Genomic DNA, 11,103 nt, shown 5'->3' on the forward strand with positions numbered 1-11,103 from the left:
TTTTCCTTACCTGTAGAATGAGGATTTGGACTGAGGTGAGCTCAAAAAGACCCATCAACATAGAGCTTCTTAGAGAAATTTTGGAAGTGGAAGTATTCTTTGCCTGGACTCAGGTGATGGGGATAAGGGGGGAAGTAAACTTCCTAAGAAAACCTTCAGAGAAGGCTGAAGGGGCACGTGGGAGACCCGAGAATAGAGTGGTGGTGAATTACGTCCGGCATCTGAGTTGTACTTAACCACAAGCCCCAAATTATAGTCATGTTCTCCAAAATTCTAGCTCATGCATCCTAAGGACTTACAAAATCAAAGAACTATCAAAAGGTATCATTTCTGATTACGGGGTCTCAGGAAAGGACCAATACCCTGCCCTGTAAACCATGGAAAGGACTGTCCAGCAGGAACACAACAGTCTCCCTCCCAGTTCCTCTCTAGACGGGCTTCTTGTGCAGAGGGGAATGGCTGGGGGGAGCTGGTGTGAAGTGACCAGCTAGGTCCCTGGGCTGTACAGCTTGAGGCCTTCACAGCAGAGAAGCACCCGTGTGAGCACGGCAGCATCCAGCTGGGTTTGTGTGGCTCCTGAGCCTGGCGTTTGGCTCCATCTTCTCCTTCCACCGAGCCCTCCGGGGTGGGGCCAGCACCAAGCTTGTGGTCTGTGTATACTGTCCTGTTCAATACTGACAACTACCCTGCAGCGTAGGTTTGTTACCTCTTTTAACAGATGGGGAAGCTGGGATGGGACTCAGAACCAAGTGAGTAACTTGCCAGGGGCCACTTGGCTTATAAATGGCAACACCAAGTTTGAGTCCAGGCACCTCTTTACTGTAGCTCTTAGTCCTGGCATGCTGGTTCCCCCACCAGGTAGATTACAGGTCTGGGCTCCACACTGGGGAACCGTTGCTACCGGGCCCCTCCACAGAGAAAGCAGGGGGTCAAGGAGAGGTCTTCATTTTTCACCCTTCTTGGGCACGTTAGAATCATCTGGGGAGCCATGAAAACTCCTGATGCCCAGGTCATACCTCAGACCAATTAAACCATTTGACTGGTGAAGTTCATCAGTCCTGACTTGGCCTGAGTGTCCTTTTTTTTTTTTTTTTTTGAGCTCTGAGTCACCCAGAGCTGCAAAACTCAACTTTTAGTGGTGGTTCAGCAGTAGAATTCTTGCCTTCTATTCAGGAGACCTGGTTTGATTCTGGCCAACGCACACCATGCACACCCACCACCTTGCATGACGCCGAACAGGGTTCAGTGGCACTTCCTAAGACAGACTAGGAAAAAAGCCTGGCGATCCACTTCCAAAACCAGCTAATGACAACCCTGTGGGTCGCAGTGGTTCGAACTGCAGCCAATCATGGGGATGGCATAGGACCAAACAGCATTTTGTTCTGTTGTGCTTGGGGTCACCGTGAGTCAGGGGCCAACTCAATGGCAGCTAACAGCCATCAAGCTTGTGGCTGGTGGGTGCAGCCTGAGACCATGGTTGGTTGGAGAAGCCACCTCATGAGGGGGAAGAAGTTACTGGGGTTCCAGGAAAGGCAAGAGCCAGAGCTGTCTCCCCTCCCTGTCGTCCATCTTTCCTCTCCTCCAAGAAGTCTTCTGGGCTCTCGCCTCCTGGCCCCAATCTGGCTGTGAGCTGGGAGGAAGGGTGAGTCTTGAAAGAAGCCTTTCTGACTTGTGTGGGTCGGTGTTCCGTGATGCTGCTCTGGCTCCTGATGGCTGAGTAGGAAGCTGTGAAGCCAAAGCCTCTGTCTTTGCATCTGTGTACTGGTTGATTTTTGCTCAGAAGAACCCAGTTCTCCCCTTTAAAACAATATAGGGATTCTAGATCTGAAAAAAAGGGAGTAATCACCTTAAATCCCCAGTTTCTGTTCAATACAATCAATTAAGAAAACTGCACCACGACCTGGGACTGTGGTGTAGATGCCACTGGGCTACAGCTGAGAGTAACCAGCTGGGCCACACAGCTCCACAGGTCCCCACCCTGCCCCTCAAGGTCCTCATTCCCTCATCTGCACAATGCTGGGGCCTAGGGGCCCCTTACTTTACTGAGTACAATTTTATCCAGTCTTAGAAGCAGCAGTGCCAGGCATAGTTATAGAGTCAATTTTATACTTATTTACAAACCAGTGATAAACCAGGGGAACAGCTTCTGGATTGTGGGAAAGAAAGGTGTTAATGGAGAGAAGGAGGCCCAGTGATTCAGGACCCCACCCCAGCATGTGTCTGATACCCAAGGTCAGATTACCCAGCAAACAAGGTAAGTACAGGCTTACTTACTAACCTGGAGTGACCAATTTCACATGTGTTCACCATGAACATGTCAAATTGGTCCCTCCTGGTTAGTAAGTACAAGTAAGCTTGTGTTTACCTTGCTTACTGGGTTATCCACCTGTCAAGGACTGTAAATTTGAAAAGAGGCTTTGATTTTATGGGAACGTGCTATGAGGTTGGGAGAGAGACAGTTGCCAGCCATACCTAGAAGTAGAATCTTCGATGAGGTGAAAAAATGTGGAACTGTTCACTACAGATAATCTGGTAAGCAAGGTAAGCACCGTGCTTACCTGGCCTATTGGATAATCTGCCCCTGCTGCTACCTGAGGGCTTAGGGACCACTGAGGGTGAAGGTTCATTCAGGGAGGGTGTTGCTGGTCAGCTGTCCTTTCTCTCTGCTCAGTCCCCAAACCACAGAAAGAATACACCCTAGGACCGTTTGAAGGATTGTTTTCAAGGACAATGGTCATCATCAACATCTTGATCCAATAAAGTAACCATTTTTAAAAACCTCTGTCCTATTAAAACCTCTGTCCTGTCCTATTAGACTTACCCAAAGAAGTGAGGGTGGCGCCAGGGGCTGTTCGTGGGGGCCGAGAACAGAGGTTTCTGTGGCCCCCGCACCCTTAACCGCCTCCCCCCGCCGCCAAGTGATGGGGACCAAATCTTAGTCGTAGAATCTTCAAGGAATGTCGTAGAGGACACGAGACCTGAGGGGCACTTCCCAGAACGTTGCACGTTCCAGAAGGCCATGTCTGTGCACCACCTGTCCATCACCTAAGCAGGGAAGACAAGACATTGAGACACGGTGCTGGGTGTCCCATTGGGCTCACTCACCAGCCAGGTAACTCGGTGCTGCCTTTCAAAAAGGGTGATGCCTATTTGCCCCCCAGCAAAATAGCTATGGGCCTTCCCTAGCCTGAACAGTGTCCACCAAGGGGCAGCTGTCCTGCCTTACGCTGTGGGTGGAGCTGGCCGGGTGAGTGGCCTACAGTCCCTCCCCACCTGACTTTGCAGTGGCCGCTGGACTTTCTGGCCCATGCTGTCCTGGAATCGTGGTCTACACTCTGACAGGCCTAAGTGACCGATGGGAACAGGCTCCTGCCCTGCAGACTGGTTCTTCTGGCACTTGGGGGCAACGTTGCTCCTTGAGGCAATATTTCAAAGAGATGTGTGTTGTTTGTTAGGATTAGCAGGGCAGTTCAGCTATATTAGAGCAGAAGCCGGCATGAGTGCCTGGCCTGCAACAGCAGAAGAGAAGCCATGGCAGCCTGCATGGAAGCAGCGAGGCCCGAGCAGAGCTGCCGGCTCCTGTTACTCACGCTCGTGGTGGGGTGTTGATCTGCTTCTTCAGGTATGAGCCGGTTCCCCGAGTCTCAGGTCTGAAAGGGTGCCAGGAAGATTAGGAGAGCTTCCTTTCCTGTGCCTGTACGGAACAAGAAGCTGTCACCAGCCTTACCTGGATTACCCTCTAGAAGGAAAGGCAGCTGGTGCTATTTCCTCCTTCAGGACAAATACCTTACCTGACTTGTCAAAGCCAAAGTCTTGGCACCTTAGTTCCATAACTCTGAGTGCGGCGGCTGTCGTTCATGCAAACCTGATGTTGGTTCTAGAGTCAGAACGGCTTCTTTTGCTGCAAGCTCATGGGGGCCTTCAGGGAGAAGGAGCGGGAGGGAAAGAGGTGGGAGGGTATTCACTTCAGACCCCTAGAAGCAAGCTGTGTCTCCACTCCCCTGAGGATGGTGACTATCGCTGTTACATTTGGGGCCTTAATCAGGTGCTCTGGTATCTTTCTTTTACTGCTCGTCACCGTGTCATCCTTTATTGAGGTTGCCACTGCATTAGATAATTGCATTCGCCTTCCCGGGCTCCCCCTTCACAAACCTTCTTGGAAGGCTGAGCTCATGACTTATGCTTCTCTGATATAAAGTGACTCTGAATTCATCAATACCTGACACAGGCTGCCCTGTCCCCATCAGGTCCCACATCATTGACTGGCTGGCTAGCTTCACGATTTGGTTTAAAGTCATGGGGATGGTTGCAAAATTTTTTTTGACATCAGGCTCCTTGAGCCCATCTGTTTATCCTAGGCCTTAGTGACAGCCCCCAGTATTAAGCACAGCCAGCACTTGCAATCTCTGAGGCAAGCAACCCTGGCCAGGAGTGGGCCATAAACATGTCGCTGCTTCTCCCGCCCAGCATTCTGCTTCCTCTTCTCACGGTCAGGCTGTTGGATGTCTGGGGGAGCTGCTAGGAGGCCATGCCCCCCTTTTCCCTTTCTGGAAATGTCTCAGTCTGAACAGCCACCACTACAGGGCTCCTCACCTGCCTTATCCCGCTCTCCTCCCCTCTGATGAAAAGCCACAGAGTGCTGACATTCGGTGGAACCCTCTCCTTTTATGCCAACACCTGTGGGTCAGTCTGTCGTACTGTCGGGGCTTGCGTTTGCTGTGATGCTGGAAGCTATGCCACTGGTATTTCAAATACCAGCAGAGATTTCAGACTGAGACAGACTAGGAAGAAAGGCCTGGTGATCTGCTTCTGAAAATTAGCCAATGAAAACCCATGAATCACAACAGAATGTTGTCCAATATGGTGCTGGAAGATGAGCCCCCTAGGCTGGAAGGCACTCAAAACACACAGTGGCCGCAACAATGGACTCGAGCACACCAAGGATCGTGGAGATGGCACAGGACCAGGCGACGTTTCATTCCATTGTGCGTGGGGTCACCGTGAGTCCGAGCCAAGTCGATGGCAAATAATAATAACTCCTTTTACAGCTGGGAACACTGAGACCCACAACTTCCTCCTGAAGACATATCTGCTGTGTCTTTCACCACACAGGTGCTGCGTCTGAAATCTCTAGCTGTCTGGCCAGGGGCTGCCTCCCCAAGCTTCCCCCTCACTGGAGCCTTCACCCCACAGGAAGAATCATTCCCCTTCCAGCCCTACTTGCCTCAGCCTTTTACCAGGAGTGGCCCCAATGCCTCAGTCCATCCCTGCAAGAACTGGTGGGTGAGTCAGCCTTGTGGGAGAAGATCATCTCATTATAGGGACCATGTAAGGAACGATTTGGTCCTGCCGTCTCAGTTCAAATTCAGGGTGTATTTTCCTACAGAGACAATATTTTCAAAGAGATGTGTGTTGTTTGTTACTATTAGGAGTATAGTTCAGCTATATTATGGTATTTGTGGGATGGCCTAGACAGCAATCCATTAGTGGGCTGTTACACATTTTTACACATAGGACCAAAATTCATATTGGCTGGGCCAAGCCTCTGCCTTCTACTTGATAGAAATCATGGCTGGCAGTGTCATGATGTGGGGTCAGACATGTCCATGTTACGTGTAGCCATGTTGCAGCAGAGAGTGTCCTGAAACTTGGGACCAGAAATCCGAGTTCAACTGCTAATTGGTCCATTGTTTGAGCCCATTGTTGCAGCCACTGTGTCAGTTCATCTTGTCAAGGGTCTTCCCTTTCACTGACCCTCCACCAAGCATGATATCCTTCTCCAGGAACTGGTCCCTCCTGATACCATGCCTGAAGTATGTGACACGTGGTCTCACTATCCTTGCTTCCAAGGAACACTCTGGCTGTACCTCTTCCGAGACAGATTTGTTGGTTCTTCTAGCAGTCCATGGTATATTCAATATTCTTCACCAACACCATAATTCAAATGCATCAGTTCTTCAGTCTTCCTTCTTCATTGTCCAGCTTTTGCATGCATAGGAGGCAACTGAAAAACACCATGGCTTGGGTGAGGTGCACCTTAATCCTCAGAGTGACTTCTTTGCTTTGACCCCTTTAAAGAGGTCTTTCGCGGTAGATTTGCTCAATGCAAGACATCGTTTGATTTCTTGACTGCTGCTTCCATGGGTGTTGATTGTGGATCCAAGTAAAAAGAAATCCTCGACAACTTCAATGTGTTCTCCATTTATCACGCTGTTGCTCATTGGTCCAGGTGTGAGGATAATAGCTTGCACAAAGCCTTATCTCCTCTGTCAGACATCAGGCAGGGATAGGGGGAGCTCCTGTTAGTGGAGTAAACAGCCTTGACCTGCTAAGCTCTTTCCACACAGCTTGCCTCTCTCTTGATTATCATGGAGCTTGCCATCAGCAAGGCCGTTCAGCCTTATTCTGAGTGGATCACACCCGTAATTTGCTGTGATGGATAGAGTGCCTCCAACTGCCTGTGTAATTGTGGTGAGCAGGCTGAGCCAGGGAGCATTGTGCTTAGAAATTCAGACTTGCAGGGAACCCGGTGAAGCCTGAGCCACAGCCATTCCAAAATTAGACCTTTCCTCCACTCCATCATTACATGGCTAAGCAGTCAGAACACTTCCTGAAAACGAACCACATATCAGAAGTGATTTATGGAAACATCCAAATGTGTGTGGATGGGAGGGGGAAGCGGGGCCCCTGGCTGCACTCGGCTCAGCCGTGCTCCTCGCGTGCCTCAGCTTCTAGCAAAATGACTGACTGTTCTACCACAGGGACGGGAAGGACCACGGTCTCTGGGGAAGAGAAATGTGAGTGTTTTTCCTTTCCAAGAGTTGCCCACCTGTGGTGCCTGTTAAAAATTCAGGACACCCTGGATCCTCCCCTAAAGGTAAGAATTCAGTGAGCCTCCCTTCTGGCCTGGGCATCTCTGCTCTTAACCAGTTCTCTCCATCAATGTTTCTCAAACTACTGCACTTCAGAATCACTTGGGGAGTTAAATACCCCGATGCTCAGGTCATATTTTAGATCTAGTAGATAAGAGTCGTTGGGGATAGCACCCCGAACTGGTGCTTTTTGAAGAGTTTTTTTTTTTTTTAATTGTGCTTGAGGTGAAAGTTTACAGGGCAAATTAGTTTCTCATTCAACAATTTGTATCCAAATTGTTTTGTGACATTGGTTGCAATCCCCACAATGTGTCAACGCTCTCCCCTCCTCCATCCTGGTTTCCCCATTTCCATTCGTCCAGTGTTCCTGCCCCTTCCTGCCTTCTTGGCTTTGCTTTTGGGCAGGTGTTGCCCACTTGATCTTATATACTTAATTGAACTAAGGCTCACGTTCCTCATGTGTGTTACTGTTTGTTTTATAGGCCTGTCTAATCTTTGGCTGAAGGATAAACTTCAGGAGTGACTTCAGTTCTGAGTTAAAAGGGTGTCCAGTGGCCATAATCGCGGGGGTTCCTTCAGTCTCTGTCAGACAAGTAAGTCTAGTCTTTTTTTTATAAATTTGAATTTTGTTCTACATTTTTCTCCTGCTCCGTCCGGGACCCTCCATTGTGATTCTTGTTAGAGCGGTCGATGGTGGTAGCTGGCCACTATCTGATTGTACTTGGCTCAGGCTGGCGGAGACTGTGGCTCGTGTGGTACATTAATCCTTTGGACTAATATTTCCCTGTGTCTTTGGGTTTTTTCATTCTCCTTCGCTCCGAATGGGATGGGACCAATATGTGTATCTTAGATGGCCACTCACAAACTTTTAAGACCCCAAATCTACTCCAAGTCAGATGTAGAATGTTTTCTTTATGAATTATGTTATGCCAGTTGACCTAGGTGTCCCCAGAGACCATGTTGCCCAGCCTCAGCCCCAGTAACTTGGTGCCTCAAGGTGTTTGGATGTTTCTAGAAAGCTTCTGTCATTTTGCCTTGGTCACATGTGCTGACTCCCCCTATATTCTCTACTGTCTCCCTTTACCAAAGTTAACTGTTACCTGCTACCTAGTTAGTGATTTCCCCTCCCATCTATCCCCTCTCTTGTAACCATCAAAGATTGTTTGTGTGTAAACTTTTTCTTGAGTTTTTATAATAGTGGTCTCATACAGTATTTGCCCTTTTGTGACTTATTTCACTCAGCACAATGCCCTCCAGATTTATCCATGTTGTGAAATGTTTCACATGTTCATCTTTGTTCTTTATTGCTGTGTAGCACTTCATTGTGTGTATGTCACATAGTTTATCCAATCACCTGCCAGTGGGCACCTAGGTTGTTTCCATCTTTTTGCTATGGTGAACAATGCTGCAATGAACATGTGCCATAGAGTTTATTTCTCTAGGACATATTCCGAGGGGTAGGATTTCTGGATCATATGGCATTTCTTTTTCTAGCTTTTTAAGAAAGCATCCTATCATTTTCCGTAATGGTTGTACCATTTTACATTCCCACCATGAAGAGGTATTGTTTTGTTGCTGTGGCTTATGGTGACACCCTGCACGGCAAAAGAAAATGTCCTTTCCTGCACCATTGTCATGATCGTTGATCTGTGTACTCGAGTCCATTATCACAGCCACTGTGTATTTTGGGTGCCTTCCAACCTTGGGGGCTCATCTTCCAGCACTAAATCAAACAACATTCTGCTGTGAAGAGCCCCAGGAGGTCCCAATGCACCATCAAGTTTGAGAACCAGAGCTCAGATCATTTCTAAAAACAGGCAAGTCAAGAAATACGGATGCAAGAGCAAAAGCCTAATCAGAAGAACCAAGTGATCTTATTTCGTATCAGAAATTGAAATTCAGAGTCCCTGCTGGGTTTTAGGCCGATAAAATGGGGTCAAAGAGACTGTTTTCAATCAGTTCTGAAACTTGGTTGGTCATTAGGATCACCTCCGTTATTTTTCTAATGGTGTTGCCCAGATCTCAACTCAGATCCTCTGAACCTGACTTTTTAAAGGTCTGCAGGTCATTTGAATGCTCCTCAGGGCCTGGGGACCACTAACTTCTGAGGACTTATAAAAGGTTGAATGTTTTCATTTACAATTGCTCGGGAGGCATGAGTGTTTGAGCTCTGCTACAATGAAGTTTAATGGTGACCGAGTATGTATATGGAGACCTGGTGGCAGAGTGGTAAAGTGTTTGGCTGCTAAACAAAAGGTTGGCAGTTCGAATTCACTTGGTGCTCCTTCGAAACCCTGTGGGGGCAGTTCTACTCTGTCCTATATAGTCACTATGAGTTGGGATCAACTCGGCGGCAATGCTTACTTACTAAGAAATTTAATGATGACTGAGTATATATATATGTATATATATTTTTTAGTTTTGTTAATACAAGATGTTTGGCTGATGTCATGGACTGAATTGTGTCCCCCCAAAACATCTGTCACCTTGGCTAGGCCATGATTCCCAGTATTGTGTGATTGTCCACCATTTTGTCATCTGATGTGATTTCCCTACATGTTGTAAATTCCATCACTATGATGTTGATAAGATGGATTAGTGGCAGTTTATTCCCGAGATCAACAAGATCAGATTGTGTCTTAAGCCGATCTCTTTTGAGATCTGAAAGAGGAAAGCCAGCAGAGAGACTTGGGGGCCTCATACCACCAAGAAAGCAGCCCCGGGAGCAGAGCGTGTCCTTTGGCCCAGAGAATCCTGTGCTGAGAAGCTCCCAGACCAAAGGAAGATTGATGACAAAGACCGTCCTCCAGACAGAGAGGAAAAGACTTTCCCTGGAGTTGATGTCCTAAATTTGGACTTGTAGCCAGCTAGACTGTGAAGGAATAAATTTCTCTTTGTTAAAGCCATCCACTTGTGGTATTTCTGTTACAGCAGCACTAGATGACTAAGACAGCTGATGAGTGAAAATTTAGAAAAATACATGTCATGCTTTAAACTTCCAACTTAGTGTTTGTTCCTTTAACTCTTGAGCCCTCAAAGAGAAATGTGGTAAGATAACGCGACCATTCCAGTCGATTTTCCCTCTTGGTGTCACTGCCAGCTAGAGCAATAAAAGGTCCCAATCTGCCCCACCTGGCAATGGCCAGGCAGCCAAGGTCTCTGAGCCGGCTCTGTGCGCCCCTGGAGCCTTGGCCTACCTGCCTGCTCTTGTGGGCCGCGGGCCCCGTGGGGCGCCCCCTGGCGGCAGAGGTGGAATAATTCCTGGTGGGGACAGAGCCCCGGGCCAGGAGGGCCTTTGGCTGCGGCCACAGTGGTCCCGGGGTGCTAAGCCTGGGTTTATCTCAGTCGGGGCGTCCCTGAGACATGCATTCTCAGCAAGTCTCCTGAATTTCATTTTCAGTCCTGCCAAGGGCAGATTCAATGGCTACATGAATGGGAAAATGCAGGAGTCTTTGAAGCAGATGGTTGGCGCTGCAGGCTGAGCCACTTGCCAAGCGCGGGACTGTGCAGCCACGTGAATGGAACTCCCTCCGCGCCTCGGTTTTTATTCCTTCACCCCAAGGATGACAGCGGCTCCCCGGTCCCCCTGGCAGCGGGACCTGCAGCGGTTACCTGCTATTATTTGCCCCCCTTCAGGGTTCAGCTTCTTGCCTCTTAGGATATTTCTGGTTACTTTCTCTGAAAGGGAGCATCACTCTAGACTAATTTCCGGATGGTGTAAATGATTTAGCAGGGCTGATGAATATCAATCGAGCCGCAGATGGGTCCGAGGCTCCTAGTGAATGTGACCGTCACCGGTGCCAAATAGTTTTCCGACTTACACTGAGGATGAAAACAAACTTGAATAGTACCCACAAAGGGTATTTGTCTAATTATGCATTATAAATTTTAAAGCCAGTAGTCAGAAGTATCAGCAAATTACCGCACAGATGAGAAGCTTCTTCTACAGCATATGCTGGATTCACAGAAGCCGGAGAGACCTGGTTTCGAATCCCAGCTCTGTCACTAACAAGCCGTGTAAATTTAGACGCAAATATAATTTCTCTAAGTTTGCTTGTAATATGCAGATAATACTTGCCGTTGAGCATTCTTAAAACAACGAGAAAATGAAGTATTTCTAGCATCCATAATTCCACAGATCATTATTAAGTATCTCAGTCCCTGGGTGGTGCAAATGGTTAGCATGCTCGCTGCTAACCCAAAGATTGAAGGTTCAACTCCACCCAGAGGT

Source organism: Elephas maximus, chromosome 23 (genome assembly GCF_024166365.1).
Source record: "Elephas maximus indicus isolate mEleMax1 chromosome 23, mEleMax1 primary haplotype, whole genome shotgun sequence".
Classification (NCBI taxonomy): Eukaryota; Metazoa; Chordata; class Mammalia; order Proboscidea; family Elephantidae; genus Elephas; species Elephas maximus.